Genomic DNA, 15,411 nt, shown 5'->3' with positions numbered 1-15,411 from the left:
AATCTCAGCAGGCCTGGCAGCATCTGTAAGGAGAGAAGGAGCTGACGTTTCGAATCCAGATGACACTTTGCATGGAGTTTGCACGTTCTCCCCGTTTCTGCCTGGGTTTCCTTCAGGTGTTCCGGTTTCCTCCCAGTTTCAACAATGTGCAGATGAGGTGGATTGGCCAGACTATATTGACCCTTAGTGTCAGGGGGATTAGCAGGGTAATTACGTTGTGGTTACAGGGTTGGGGAGGGATTTTCTGTGAGAGAGCCGGCGCAGAATCAGTGGGCAAAATAGCCTCCTACCGCACTGTAGGGATCCTCTGCCTCCTACACAGCCTGCCTTAAACATTCAACACCTATTCCCGAATCTCCATGCTCGCAGTTAATAGAACCATAGAAAACCATAGAAAATTACAGCTCAGAAACAGGCCTTTTGGCCCTTCTTGTCTGTGCCGAACCATTTTATGCCTAGTCCCACTGACCTGCACTTGGACCATATCCCTCCACACCCCTCTCATCCATGAACCCGTCCAAGTTTTTCTTAAATGTTAAAAGTGACCCCGCATTTACCACTTTATCCAGCAGCTCATTCCACACTCCCACCACTCTCTGCGTGAAGAAGCCCCCCCCCCCTAATATTCCCTTTAAACTTTTCTCCTTTCACCCTTAACCTATGCCCTCTGGTTTTTTTCTCCCCTCGCCTCAGCGGAAAAAGCCTGCTTGCATTCACTCTATCTATACCCATCAAAATCTTATACACCTCTATCAAATCTCCCCTCAATCTTGATAAGGAGGATGTGCAGGATATTCTGGAGGGTCTGAAAATAGATAAATCCCCTGGTCCGGATGGGATTTATCCAAGGATTCTCTGGGAGGCAAGAGAAGTGATTGCAGAGCCTCTGGCTCTGATCTTCAGGTCGTCGTTGGCCTCTGGTATAGTACCAGAAGATTGGTGGTTAGCGAATGTTGTCCCATTGTTTAAGAAGGGGAACAGAGACTTCCCCGGGAATTATAGACCGGTGAGTCTCACTTCTGTTGTCGGCAAGATGTTGGAAAAAATTATAAGGGATAGGATTTATAGTTATTTGGAGAGTAATGAATTGATAGGTGATAGTCAGCATGGTTTTGTGGCAGGTAGGTCGTGCCTTACTAACCTTATTGAGTTTTTTGAGAAAGTGACCAAGGAGGTGGATGGGGGCAAGGCAGTGGACGTGGTATATATGGATTTTAGTAAGGCGTTTGATAAGGTTCACCATGGTAGGCTTCTGCAGAAAATGCAGATGTATGGGATTGGGGGTGATCTAGGAAATTGGATCAGGAATTGGCTAGCGGATAGGAAACAGAGGGTGGTGGTTGATAGTAAATATTCATCATGGAGTGCGGTTACAAGTGGTGTACCTCAGGGATCTGTTTTGGGGCCACTGCTGTTTGTAATATTTATTAATGATCTGGATGAGGGTATAGTTGGGTGGATTAGCAAATTTGCTGATGACACCAAAGTCGGTGGTGTGGTAGACAGTGAGGAAGGGTGTCGTAGTTTGCAGGAAGACTTAGACAGGTTGCAAAGTTGGGCCGAGAGGTGGCGGATGGAGTTTAATGCGGAGAAGTGTGAGGTAATTCACTTTGGTAGGAATAACAGATGTGTTGAGTATAGGGCTAACGGGAGGACTTTGAATAGTGTGGAGGAGCAGAGGGATCTAGGTGTATGTGTGCATAGATCCCTGAAAGTTGGGAATCAAGTAGATAAGGTTGTTAAGAAGGCATATGGTGTCTTGGCGTTTATTGGTAGGGGGATTGAATTTAGGAGTCGTAGCGTTATGTTGCAACTGTACACAACTCTGGTGCGGCCGCACTTGGAGTACTGTGTGCAGTTCTGGTCCCCACATTACAGGAAGGATGTGGAGGCTTTGGAGAGGGTGCAGAGGAGGTTGACCAGGATGTTGCCTGGTATGGAGGGGAGATCCTATGAGGAGAGGCTGAGGGATTTGGGATTGTTTTCGCTGGAAAGGCGGCGGCTAAGAGGGGATCTTATTGAAACATATAAGATGATTAGAGGTTTAGATAGGGTGGATAGTGATAGCCTTTTTCCTCTGATGGAGAAATCCAGCACGAGGGGGCATGGCTTTAAATTGAGGGGGGGGTAGTTATAGAACCGATGTCAGGGGTAGGTTCTTTACCCAGAGGGTGGTGAGGGATTGGAATGCCCTGCCAGCATCAGTAGTAAATGCGCCTAGTTTGGGGGCGTTTAAGAGATCCGTAGATAGGTTCATGGACGAAAAGAAATTGGTTTAGGTTGGAGGGTCACAGTTTTTTTTTTTTATTTAACTGGTCGGTGCAACATCGTGGGCCGAAGGGCCTGTTCTGCGCTGTAATGTTCTATGTTCTATCTTAGAACCATAGAACCATAGAAAATTACAGCTCAGAAACAGGCCTTTTGGCCCTTCTTGTCTGTGCCGAACCATTTTATGCCTAGTCCCACTGACCTGCACTTGGACCATACCCCTCCACATCCCTCTCATCCATGAACCCGTCCAAGTTTTGCTTAAAATAGAACCATAGAAAAATGAAGCGACCGCGACAGGACTCGAACCTGCAATCTTCTGATATCATCGTCATGATGACCACCGAAGTCAGACGCCTTATCCATTAGGCCACGCCGCCAACACGCTCCAGAGAATAAAGTCCCAACCTATTAAATCTCTCTCTGTAACTCAGCTTCTCAAGTCCCGGCAACATCCTTGTGAACCTTCTCTGCACTCTTTCAATCTTATTTACATCCTTCCTGTAACTAGGTGACCAAAACTGTACACAATACTCCAAATTCGGCCTCACCAATGCCTTATATAACCTTACCATAACACTCCAACTTTTATACTCGATACTCCGATTTATAAAGGCCAATGTACCAAAGGCACTCTTTACGATCCTATCCACCTGTGACGTCACTTTTAGGGAATTCTGTACCTGTATTCCCAGATCCCTCTGTTCAACTGCACTCTTCAGAGTCCTACCATTTACCCTGTACGTTCTTCTTTGGTTTGTCCTTCCAAAGTGCAATATCTCAGAATTGTCTGCGTTAAATTCCATTTGCCACTTTTCAGCCCATTTTTCTAGTTGGTCCAAATCCCTCTGCAAGCTTTGAAAACCTTCCTCACTGTCCACTATATCTCCAATCTTTGTATCATCAGCAAACTTGCTGATCCAATTGACCACATTATCATCCAGATCATTGATATAGATGACAAACAACAGTGGACCCAACACTGATCCCTGCGGCACACCACTAGTCACAGGCCTCCACTCAGAGAAGCAATCCTCCACAACCACTCTCTGGCTTCTTCCATTGAGCCAGTGTCTTATCCAATTTACTACCTCCCCATGTATACCTAGCGACTGAACCTTCCTAACTAACCTCCCATGAGAGACCTTGTCAAAGGCCTTGCTGAAATCCAGGTCGACAACATCCACCGCCTTCCCTTCATCCACTTTCCTGGTAACCTCCTCGAAAAACTCTAATAGATTGGTCAAACATGACCTACCACGCACAAAGCCATATTGACTCTCCCTAATAAGTCCCTGTCTATCCAAATATTTGTACATCCTATCCCGTATCACACCATCCAATAACTTGCCCACCACCGACGTCAAACTTACTGGCCGATAATTTCCCGGATTTCTTTTGGAAGCTTTTTAAAACAACGGAACAACATGAGCCACCCTCCAATCATCCGGCACCTCCCCCGTGAATACTGACATTTTAAATATGTCTGCCAGGGCCCCTGCAAGTTCAACACTAGCTTCCCTCAAGGTCCGTGGGAATACCCTGTCCGGTCCTGGGGATTTATCCACTCTGATTTGCCTCAAGACAGCGAGCACCTCCTCCCCTTTAATCTGTAAAGGTTCCATGGCCTCCCTACCAGTTTGCCCTATTTCCGTAGACTCCATGCCCGTTTCCTCAGTAAATACGGATGCAAAAAAACCATTTAGTATCTCCCCCATCTCTTTTGGTTCCACACACAGTCTACCACTCTGGTCTTCAAGAGGACCAATTTTATCCCTCACTATCCTTTTGCTCCTAACATACCTATAGAAGCTCTTTGGATTTTCCTTCACTCTGTCTGCCAAAGCAACCTCATGTCTTCTTTTCGCCCTCCTGATTTCCCTCTTAAGTAGCTTCTTGCACTTTTTATACTCCTCGAACATCTGATCTGTTCCTTGCTGCCTGTACATTTCATACAACTCTCTCTTCCTCTTAATCAGTGTTACAATCTCCCTCGAGAACCAAGGTTCCTTATTCCTATTTACTTTGCCTTTAATCCTGACAGGAACATACAAACTCTGCACTCTCAAAATTTCTCCTTTGAAGGCCTCCCACGTTCCATTTACATCCTTACCAGAGAACAGCCTGTGCCAATCCACACTTCCCAGATCCCTTCTCATTTCATCAAATTTGGCCTTTTTCCAGTTCAGAACTTCAACCCGAGGACCAGATCTATCTTTATCCACGATCAGGTTGAAACTAATGGCATTATGATCACTGGATCCAAAGTGTTCCCTCACACTCACATCCATCACCTGCCCTAACCCATTTCCCAATAGGAGATCCAATATCGCATCCTCTCTAGTTGGCCTCTATATACTGATGTAATAAATTCTCCTGAACACATTTTACAAACTCTACCCCGTCTAAACCTTTAACAGTATGCGAGTCCCAATCTATATGTGGAAAATTAAAATCCCCTACTATCACAACTTTGTGTTTCTTGCAGTTGTCAGCTATCTCTCCGCTGATTTGCTCCTCCAATTCTCGCTGACTATTGGGTGGTCTATAATACAAGCCCATTAATGTGGTCATACCTTTCCTGTTTCTCAGCTCCACCCATAGGGCCTCTGTAGACAAGCTCCCTAATCTATCCTGCCTGAGTACCGCTGTAACATTTTCCCTGACCAACAATGCCACCCACCCCCCCACCTTTTATCCCTCTGCCTCTATCCCGCCTGAAACATTGGAACCCTCCTCTCCCTCTATCCCGCCTGAAACATTGGAACCCTAGGGGTTAATGTCGTAACTTCCCCTATGTACCTTAGTTCAATATGTTTTTTACATGTCTCTTACACCACTCAATCTCATGTGCTGCAAAGAGAATACACTCCAAATTATCCAACGAAACCTTGTAGCTAAAATCTCTCATCGCTGGATCCAAACCAATAAATCTCCTTTTCTCCCTCCGAAGGACCCTCACACAATTTCTAAAGTGTGGTTACCAGGTCTTGTTGTGATTCTAAAACAGCCGCAGTTGATCCGAGCTTTATAAAGATTGAGCATAGCTTCCCTGCTTGTATATTCAGTGTCCTCATTGATGAAGCCGAAGATCCAATCCACTTCCCGAACGACTCTCCCAAGATCTCCTCTCACGTTCAAAGATCTCTCTGAACCTCAGGTCCCTCTGATCCTGCAATCCTGTGTAGAACTGGACCATTCAGAGTGGCAGGGTGGCACAATGATTGACACAGTGGTTAGCATATTGCCTCACATAATTAGTCCCGGATTCCATTCCGGCCTCAGTTCACTGTCTGCTTTGAATTTGCATTTTCTCCCCATGTTGCATGGGTTTCCTCCCTGGATTCCCACACACAGTCCAAATATGTGCGGGTTAGGCTGATTGACCATGGATAGAATGCATAGTGTCAGTGGGATGAGACGGGTAAATGTGTGGGGTTATTTGAATAGGGCCTGGATGGGATTGTAGTCAGTACAGACTCCTTCTGTACTGCAGGAGTTCTATGTTCTGTTGCCTCTTTCCATCCCTTCTATCAGAATGCAGCACTGTTCCTGACTGTGAGATGAATAATGTGTTAATGAATAATGCTCAGAATGCAGCTTCTGTTTCTCCAAACCGGAATTTACAAGGATTTTTGGCACTGATACATTATCTAGCCGAGCAGACTCTGTCTCTGTCTATCCCTCCACCCCCTCTCATCAACTCTATATGAAGGCTGAACATTGTTTAGCGTCGAAATGCACATAATATGTATCTTCATCTGATCAAATAGAATTCAGCTTGTGAACAAGATCATCATTTCAACCAGTTCCGGGGTAACCCAGGCACAGCTCTGATTGGCTGCAACCCCCTGAATCTGGGGAACTGACACGTTGAACATCGCCGGCCTCAGAGGCTTTAACAGTTACTGAGCTGGGAAACTCCAACTAATCCCCGATAATCCACAGCACAGAGCGAGAGAGGAAAGCCTGCCCTGGGAGCTGTCAATCTGAGACACAGTTTGACTTGTCAATGTGCAAATGTGAATATTGTGTCAGAGAGAGTGTGCTAAAGGGGCGGCTGGGTTAGACTAATGTTACTGTGTTTGTGTGTCCGCCCTCAGCGCCGCATTTCGCCGTCCTTCTTGTGTCAAATCGCAAGATTTCCTGGCATAGGATCGCGCTGTTCCCTTGCTCAGGTCTGAAGGGAAAATTTAATGGAAAATATTCGTCGACTGCAAGATTTCAGTTGGCAAACGGAGAATAAGTCAGCGCTGGACTGAGAGAGCGCGATCAATGCAGCAAAGAGACGGGTTGAAATGGAAATTGCTGCCCGGAATTCGGATGGAACTTTCTCAACAGGAAATATTCGGATTTCGGTCACAGAAATGATCAGGCAAAGAATGTGAAGTGTCAAGTTTTAATTGTAATGGGATAGATTGTGAGGAGCGACAAACACAGAGAGGCTGGAGAAGCCGAGAGCTGACAGCAGCTTGTCTCTGCTCCGTCCGCTCTCTGTCTTTAAATTGCTCTGTTCCGCCACCACTGGTTTCATTTCGGATCCAGTTCAGGCTCTCACACACATTTTCCACACACTCTCGGATGTCATTGTTTAAAAAGGGCTGCAGGGAAAAGCCTGGGAATTGCAGGCCAGTGAGCCTCACATCTGTGGTGGGTAAGTTGTTGGAAGGTATTTTGAGAGAAAGGATCTACAGGCATTTAGTGACGCAACGACTGATTAGGGACAGTCAGCATGGCTTTGTGAGTGGAAAATCATGTCCCACAAATTTGATTGAGTTTTTTGAAGGGGTAACAAAGGACAGTGAACTTGATGTTGCCTACATGAACTTTAGCAAGGCCTTGACAAGGTACCACATGATCGGCTGTTGCATCAGGTTCAATCTCACAGAATCCAGGGTCGCTAAATGGATACGAAATTGGCTCGATGACAGAAACCAGAGGGTGCTTGTAAAGAGCTGTTTTCAAACTGGAGACCTGTGGCCAGCGGTGTGCCTCTAGAATCGATGCTGGGTCCGCTGTTATTTATTTATATTAATGATTTGGATGAGAATAGAGGAGGCATGGTTAGTCAGTTTGCAGATTACACCAAGATTGGTGGCATAGTGGAGAGTGAAGAAGGTTATCTCGGATTGCAACGGGATCTTGATCAATTGGGCCAGTGGGCTGACGAATGGTATATAGAGTTTAATTTAGATAAATGCGAAATGATGCATTTTGATAGAATGAACCAGGACAAGACTTCCTCAGGTAATGGTAGGGCGTTGGGGAGAGTTACAGAACAAAGGGATCTCGGGGTACAGGTTCATATCTCCTCGAAACTGGAGTCACAGGTGGACAGATTGGTGAAGACGGCATTCAGCATGCTTGGTTTCTTTGTCAGAACATGGAATACAAGCGTTGGGATGCCTTGTTGAAGTTGTACAAGACCTTGGTAAACCTACACTTGGAATACTGTGTACAGTTCTCGTTACCCTATTATAGAAAATATATCATTAATCTAGAAAGAGTGCAGAAGAATTTTACTAGCATCCTTGTAAATTTTACTAGCATCTTTACTAGCATCTAAGACTATTTCCTCGGGTGGATGGAGCTATTACAAGGGGGCATAACTATAGGGTTCGTGGTGGGAGATATAGGAAGGATATCAGAGGTAGGTTCTTTACGCAGAGAGTGGTTGGGGTGTGGAATGGACTGCCTGCAGTGATAGTGGAGTCAGACACTTTAGGAACGTTTAAGCGGTTATTGGATACGCACATGGAGCACACCAGGATGATAGGGAGTGGGATAGCTTGATCTTTGTTTCAGATAAAGCTCGGCACAACATCGTGGGCCGAAGGGCCTGTTCTGTGCCGTACTGTTCTATGTTCTATCTAACGGGACTTGATGGTTTGAATTATAAGGAAAGGCTGAATAGATTGGGACTTTTTTCTCTGGAGCGTAGAAGGCTGAGGTATGATCTTATAGGGGTCTATAAAGTAATGAGGGGCATAGATTAGCTAGATAGTCAATACATTTTCCCAAAGCTCGGGGAGCCTAAAACTAGAGGGCATAGGTTTAAGTTGAGAGAGGAGAGATACCAAAGGGTCCAGAGGGGCATTTTTTTCATACAGAGGTTGGTGACTGTCTGGAACAAGCTGCCAGAGGTAGTAGTAGAGGCGGGTATAATTTTGTCTTTTAAAAAGCGTTTAGACAGTTACAGGGGCAATATGGACATAGAGGGATATGGGCCAAATGCGGGCAATTGGGACTATCTTAGGTGTTTTAAAGAAAAGGGCGGCATGGACAAGTTGGACCGAAGGGCCTGTTTCCCTGCTGTAAACCTCTATGACTCTATGACCCTGTCATCTTGTCGGCTTGGTGCATATTGTACCAGAAATATATCATGTGCGTAAACAAGACAACAACTGCTTTCTGAACGAGCTGTCCAGCTCGGTTCAATCTGTCAGAAATTATTGGACGTCTTTTAAAACAACATCGGTTTATTTGCAATATTCTCTAATCTCTGAATATATACCATCAATTTGTCGCTTGTGTATGGAATCCTGGGAAAAGCGAGCACTTAATCCAGACATCTTGAAGTCAATTCTAACATGGAATTTCCACTGATGTCTTATTATTCTCAAGAATCCTCTTTCACTAACGTTCCAATATGACTATTCCTCCCTATTTTTCACGTGCTCCTTCCATTCCCAAACTGTTATCACCAGGAATACCGAACGCCCAGCTTGTTGCAATATGTTTGAATGAACACGATGTCATTTCATCTTAGCAGCATTTTGAAATTCTCATTCATTCAATGTATTCTGGTGAAATGCATTTCTTATGCCATTACGTAAGAATCTTACTCTGACATGAGACCTTGTTTTGTTCTTATGCTGCTCTGTTTCTTTCCTCTCACGTCATGATTTTTCTCATGAAAGTTACAGCACAGAAGCCATTCGGCCCATCTTGTAGATGCCAGCTGAGAACACCCTGGCGCCCATTCCAATACCAACTTCCTGGACCCGGCCCATAGCACAGATCCAGATCTTCATAGAAAAAAACCCATGAAAATCACGATTTATTCTCGTGTGCTGCCCTGGAGAAGTCAATTAAACATTTCAAATGGCTAGCACTGCGGGCAGGTTTCCAACCTGCGCGCGGAATCCCCATTCTGTTTCCAGTCCAACACCTTAACTGCTCGGCCACCGCAGCGGTTTATCTGAACGAATGATGGAACCACTTCAGAAACGTTCATAGTAACTTCATCAGGCATCTAGATTATGCAGAGCACAGTGTGTGAGCTGAAACCTGTTCGCCTCCCTCTTTTTGGTGTCTTTATCTTTGATTGAGAATTCATTTATTAGTTCAGAGACATTTCGTCTATTTCAATATTTTTTTTCAGTATAACGAAATTGAAGCCGAATTTAACATCCGAAAAAAAAACACATTAAGTCCATTTTAATTCACAACCGGCAAACATTGCTTTCGAACTGTTTGTGCCCACATGCTTTGAAACGCAAGAAGCCGTGGATAAGGTGACAAATGATGAATACAATGGGTGGGAATTGAACCCGGGTCAACTGCTTGGAAAGCAGCAATGCTCACCACTATACCACCATACTGACCAACTGCACCCGCTCCAAATATATTCCCAAAATTTCTGAACAAACAAGCGCAACTGAGCTATGACAATCTCTGAAAGCATTATATTACCATCTCTTCAAGAATCAATTTGCTGTAACTAATTCAATATGAACCGTTTCAATGTCAGCCCTATGCATGGCCAGTTCTCAAACAGGCATTGACTGGTGAGAAGTTTTAATGTTATCAGAGAACAGTCATCAATATTCTCAGGAAAGTGAAACTGCCATCCCGAACTTCATAGAGTACGAACAGTACAGAAGGAGGCCATTCGGCCCATCGATCCTGTGCCAACAACATGCAGGCCCTATCCCAGTAACCCCACGTATTTAACATGCTAATGCTCCTGATACTAAGGGTAATATAACTTGACCATTCCACCTAACCCGGCGCTAATTTTCATGGCGGAACGGCCCATTCTGGAAAGACAAAATCTGCCACTCGTGCCGCAAATGAAATTAAGTCTGCTTTGGAGGTTCTGAAACCACATGTTTTCATAGTGGCAACTCCTACCCAAAGCTGCTGTCCTAATTTGAATCGGTTGTCAGCTCGAGTTTCTCATTTGGATGAAGAATACGGAATGGTGCCGGACTATTCACCCTTCAAACCTGTGGAACTCTGTGTCTTACCTTCACTTGGTCCCTGATCCTCAAAATAAGTGATCAGTTCACCCTCAATCAGTCAAGTCGGAGACAGAGTTTCAAATGTCATAACAATAAAGATGGAATGCAAATCGATTTGTGCAGAGATATTAAACATTGACGTCGCTGGTCAGGATGGCCGAGCGGTCTCAGGTCACAATCTCTGCTGGAGGTGACAGTTCAAATCTCACTCCTGACCTTAATTTTTCATTCGCGAGGCACCATCCAAACCCAAGAAATCTCTCACCTGGCAGCACAAGGGCAGCAGACGCAGAGAAACAACGACCCGCTCTAAGTTGCACTCCGAAACCACATAATCTTGACTTGGAAACATATTGCTGTTCCAATGGGTCACAATCCTGGAAATTCCTCCCGAACAGCAGTGCATGTGCTGACACCACATGGACTGCAGTGGCTACAGAATGAATTCAACGCCAATTACTCAAAGATAATTAATTTGGATAATATGTGCTTCCCTGGTCAGCGACACACATATCCCGTTTAAATGAAGTATTTTAAATAAATCACCTCGCGCCACAGAATGGCCTTCAGAGGAGAAAACTGTGTGTATGAATCACACCCTGAACACGGCTACTTTTATAGCAAATGTGGGTCTGAAAACAGTAAATGGAACCAGCTCAAGATAAACCGCTTAACGTTTAGCGGAAGAGTTTCACTGAGTGATGTGTGCAATTCCCTCTGATGTGTTCAATGTCAGGGGAAGGCAGATTTGAAAGGTTTACGGGGAAATCGGTGCAGTCTCAATGGGCCGCTGTAGGATTCAATTATTTTTCTTTCATGAATCTATCCGGGATCCCATAGCATCTGTGGAGAGAGAAACGTTCGATCCCGTGAAATGTCTGCATTCGGAATGTGAACTGTCTCTATTTTCACCGTTACGTTCCAGATCGGTGAAAATAGAGACAGTTCACATAGAAACGGTGAAAATAGAGACAGTTCACATTCCGAATGCAGACATTTCACGGGATCGACCGTTTCTCTCTCCACAGATGCTATGGGATCTCTTTTTTCACAAATACTCCTGAACACATTTTACAAACTCTACCCCGTCTAAACCTTTAACAGTATGCGAGTCCCAATCTATATGTGGAAAATTAAAATCCTCTACTATCACAACTTTGTGTTTCTTGCAGTTGTCAGCTATCTCTCCGCTGATTTGCTCCTCCAATTCTCGCTGACTATTGGGTGGTCTATAATACAACCCCATTAACGTGGTCATACCTTTTCTGTTTCTCAGCTCCACCCATAGGGCCTCTGTAGACAAGCTCCCTAATCTATCCAGCCTGAGTACCGCTGTAACATTTTCGCTGACCAACAATGCCACCACCCCCCCCCCCCACCTTTTATCCCTCTGCCTCTATCCCGCCTGAAACATTGGAACCCTCGAACATTGAGCTGCCAGTCCTGCCCTTCCTGTAGCCAAGTTTCACTAATGGCTATAATGTCATATTTCCATGTGTCTACCCACGCCTTCAGCTTATCTGCCTTCCCCACAATACTCCTGGCATTGAAATAGGCACACCTCAAAATATTATTTCCACCACACTCAACCCCTCCATTTGTGATTTTGCTTGAACTAACCTGTCTTTTTACCCCTGCTCCACTATCTGCTCTGGCACTCTGGTTCCCATCCCCCTGCAAATCTAGTTTAAACGCTCCCCAATAACACTAGCAAATCTCCCTGCAAGTATATTGGTCCCCTTGTAGTTTAGGTGTAACCCGTCTCTCTTGTACAGGTCCCAACTGCCCCAGAAGATGTCCCAATGATCCAAGAATTGGAAACCCTGCCCCCTGCACCAGTTCCTCAGCCAAGTTACAGCACAGAAGCCATTCGGCCCATATTGTCGATGCCAGCAGAGTGCCCGGTCTTTATAGAAAGAGCCCACAGTAAATTACAATTCAATATTACGGGCTGCCCTGGAGAAGCGAATTACACATTTCCAATCTCGCTCATTGCGCACAGAGTTTGAACCTTCGCGAGGAAACGCCTTAACCACTCGGCCATCGCAGCTGCTTTTCTCTCAAAATGATGTAATCACCTCAGCAATGTTCACGTTAACTTCATCAAGCATCAGGATTGTGCAGTGAACAGTGTGTGAGCTGACATGTGTTCCTCTATTTTTACTTGGTGTCCTTATGTTTGACTGAGAATTCATTTATTAGATTATTCTTCTATTTCAGTATTGTTTTCAGGAAAATAAAATTGAAACCGAATTCTCCGTCCGAAATAAATAAAATTTGAACGGGAAGCGTATTTATAGGCAATTGCCACGTTCGAGTTTTATTTGGTCCACATGCCTTGAAACACAAAATAAAGTAATAAATACATTACCAATGCGATGGCCGGGAATCGAACCCGGGTCAACTGCTTGGAAGGCAGCTATGCTCACCACTATACCACCATCGCTCGCTATGTTTGAGTGATGGTTATTTACATTTGTTATAATTACGGAACTGCCTTAGTTGCCGATTTCCTCAGACACCTGGTGGTCCTGACGCACATTTTGTAAACTGAAATTGTTCACTCTTGTTTTTTGGACAGTTGAAGCCTACATTTTAACATTGTACCTGCCTGAGAACTCATTGAATAATTTTGAGGCCTGTTCTTTCAGTTAAAAAAAGTCTCCAATCAAAGCAAATTTAGATTCAAAGTCTAACGCCTGAACCACCCTGCCATCGGAGCTGTTTATTGGCCAGTCGATGCAACGACCTCAGTAACGTTCATATTGACTTCATCGGGATTATTGCGATCACAGTCAGGGAGGTCAACTGTGTTCGGTTCCCTTTACTTTATATATTTGTCTCTGACTGAGAACTCATTCATCAACACAGAGACTTCTTCCTCTGTTTCAATATTTTTTTTCTGCAGAGAGAATTTGAAGCGGAATTTTCCGTCCGAATAAATAATATTTAAAAGGGACGTCCTTTTTGTTTCATTTCCAGCAAACGCTGCGTTTGAACTGTTTTTGACCACACGATTTGAAACGCAAGAGGCCGTGGATAAGGACCTAAATACATGACCAGTGCTATGGCCGGGAACCGAATCCGGGCTAACTGCTTGGAAAGCAGCCAGGCTCACCACTACACCACCATCGCTTGCTCTGTTAAAGTGATTGTTATTTTCATTAGTTATAATTACGGAAGTACTTTCGTTGCTCACGAAGGTGTGTCGATAACACAATTTGTAAACTGATCTTGGCTGTCGCGTTTTTCTGCACAGTTTAACCCCCCTTTTCACTGTTGTTTCTGACTGAGAACTCATTGAATAGCTTTGAAGCCTATTCTTTCATTGCAACGAAGTTTACACAGGAAGCAAATTGAAGAAATATTTCCATGAACAACTCATGAATAATGAGAATCTTGAATGAATTTCATTTCAGATGTCCTGTTCTGTTCTGTTCTGACCTGCGATAGCGAATTAAATACGTCACCAATGTGATGGCCAGGACCCTTGATCAAATGCTCACACAGTCACCACCATCGCCCACTTGACTCTTGGAGATGCTGCTGCCCACTGAGGTGGCCAAGCAAGAGGCACAGATGTTGACAAACTGCACCCGCTCCAAGTAGATTAACAAAATTACTGAACAAAAAAAGGCACTATGACAGTCTCTCTGAAAGCATTGCACCAACACCTCTTAAAGAATCAATTTGCTGTAACTAATTCAATATGAACCTATTCAATGTCAGCCCTATTCCTTGCCAGTCCTCAAACAGGCATTGACTGGTTAGAAGTTTATATCTTATGCGAGAACAGTTGGGCATATTCTCAGAGAAGTTAAACTGTCGCCCCGAACTTCATAGAATCCCTACAGTACAGAAGGAGGTCATTCGGCCGATCGAGCCTGCGCCATCAGCAATCCCATGCAGGCCCGTAACCCCACATATTTAGCATGTTAATGCTCGTGACAGGAACGGGCAATTGAACAAGACCATTCCACCAAACCCGGCACTAATTTTCATGGCGGAACGTCCGATTCTGGAAAGACAAAATCCGCAACTGGTGCCTCAAATGAAGCTTGAGTCTGTTTTGGAGCTTCTGAAACCACAATTGCCAGCTGGAGTTTCTCATTTGGATGAGCAATATGGAATGGTGTTGGATTATTCATCCCTCATACCTGCAGAACTCGGCCGAAACTTCACGTTTGTTCGGAAACCTCAAAATAAGTCATCAGTTCACCCTCAATCTCTGGGTCAATACGAAGACGGAGAAAATGCATCTACGACGAACCCACGCATGCAGAGTACAATGGATTAGCAGTCCATCGCCTTAACCACTCGGCCACCTCGTCACGCATTTACATTGCCCCAAAACAGCTCTTGTGCTCTTAAGACCCGTAACAAGAAGACATTTCTCCCGCAGGACAATGCTGTGTTCCTGCTCTCTCATTAATCTCGGTTCGTTGTTACTCTTTCATTCGATGTAAATCCATAGAAAGTAAAGAGGGAGACAGTTAATTTATCAGGTCCCTCCAGGTCAGAAGGTTGCGTGTTTAATTCACGTCAGGCTCCTGGAGGATTTCTGCAGTTGGTCTTTGGAATCTGCATCCGGGGAAAGTTGATTGTTTGCAAATGTTCGCGAAACGATACATTTCAACATTATGATGAAATGATATTTTAGGGACACCTCCGGTTTCCACGAGCAGGTCATATTTTTGCTGTTTGTAAATTGAAAGCAACGTCCACGGTCCGAGATGATTCAGCGGACATCTCAGGGGAGAGCTGACTTATGGTGATTTCACCGGAGGATTCACATCTCAGGCGGGGAGCAAGGCTGAGAAGGCAGGGCCTGTATCAATAATCTCAACCGATACGGGAACTGATCGGGAGCCGTTGGCTGAATCTGCTACCCAGCCAA

At 44.7% G+C, this 15,411-nt stretch overlaps 2 non-coding genes across 2 annotated transcripts; both read right to left on the bottom strand.

Annotated features, from left to right (window-relative positions):
* Positions 1 to 2,556: 2,556 nt before the first annotated feature.
* On the bottom strand, positions 2,557 to 2,648 carry trnar-ucg (transfer RNA arginine (anticodon UCG)). The gene is given in 2 exon segments: positions 2,557 to 2,592; positions 2,612 to 2,648. It is a non-coding gene; the product is annotated as a tRNA-Arg (tRNA).
* A 10,240-nt stretch (positions 2,649 to 12,888) lies between these two features.
* On the bottom strand, positions 12,889 to 12,960 carry trnag-ucc (transfer RNA glycine (anticodon UCC)). The gene has a single exon. It is a non-coding gene; the product is annotated as a tRNA-Gly (tRNA).
* Between the last annotated feature and the right edge of the window lie 2,451 nt (positions 12,961 to 15,411).

Source organism: Mustelus asterias, unplaced genomic scaffold (assembly GCF_964213995.1).
Source record: "Mustelus asterias unplaced genomic scaffold, sMusAst1.hap1.1 HAP1_SCAFFOLD_35, whole genome shotgun sequence".
NCBI classification, from domain to species: domain Eukaryota; kingdom Metazoa; phylum Chordata; class Chondrichthyes; order Carcharhiniformes; family Triakidae; genus Mustelus; species Mustelus asterias.
This window is presented reverse-complemented; position numbering and strand designations above follow the sequence as displayed.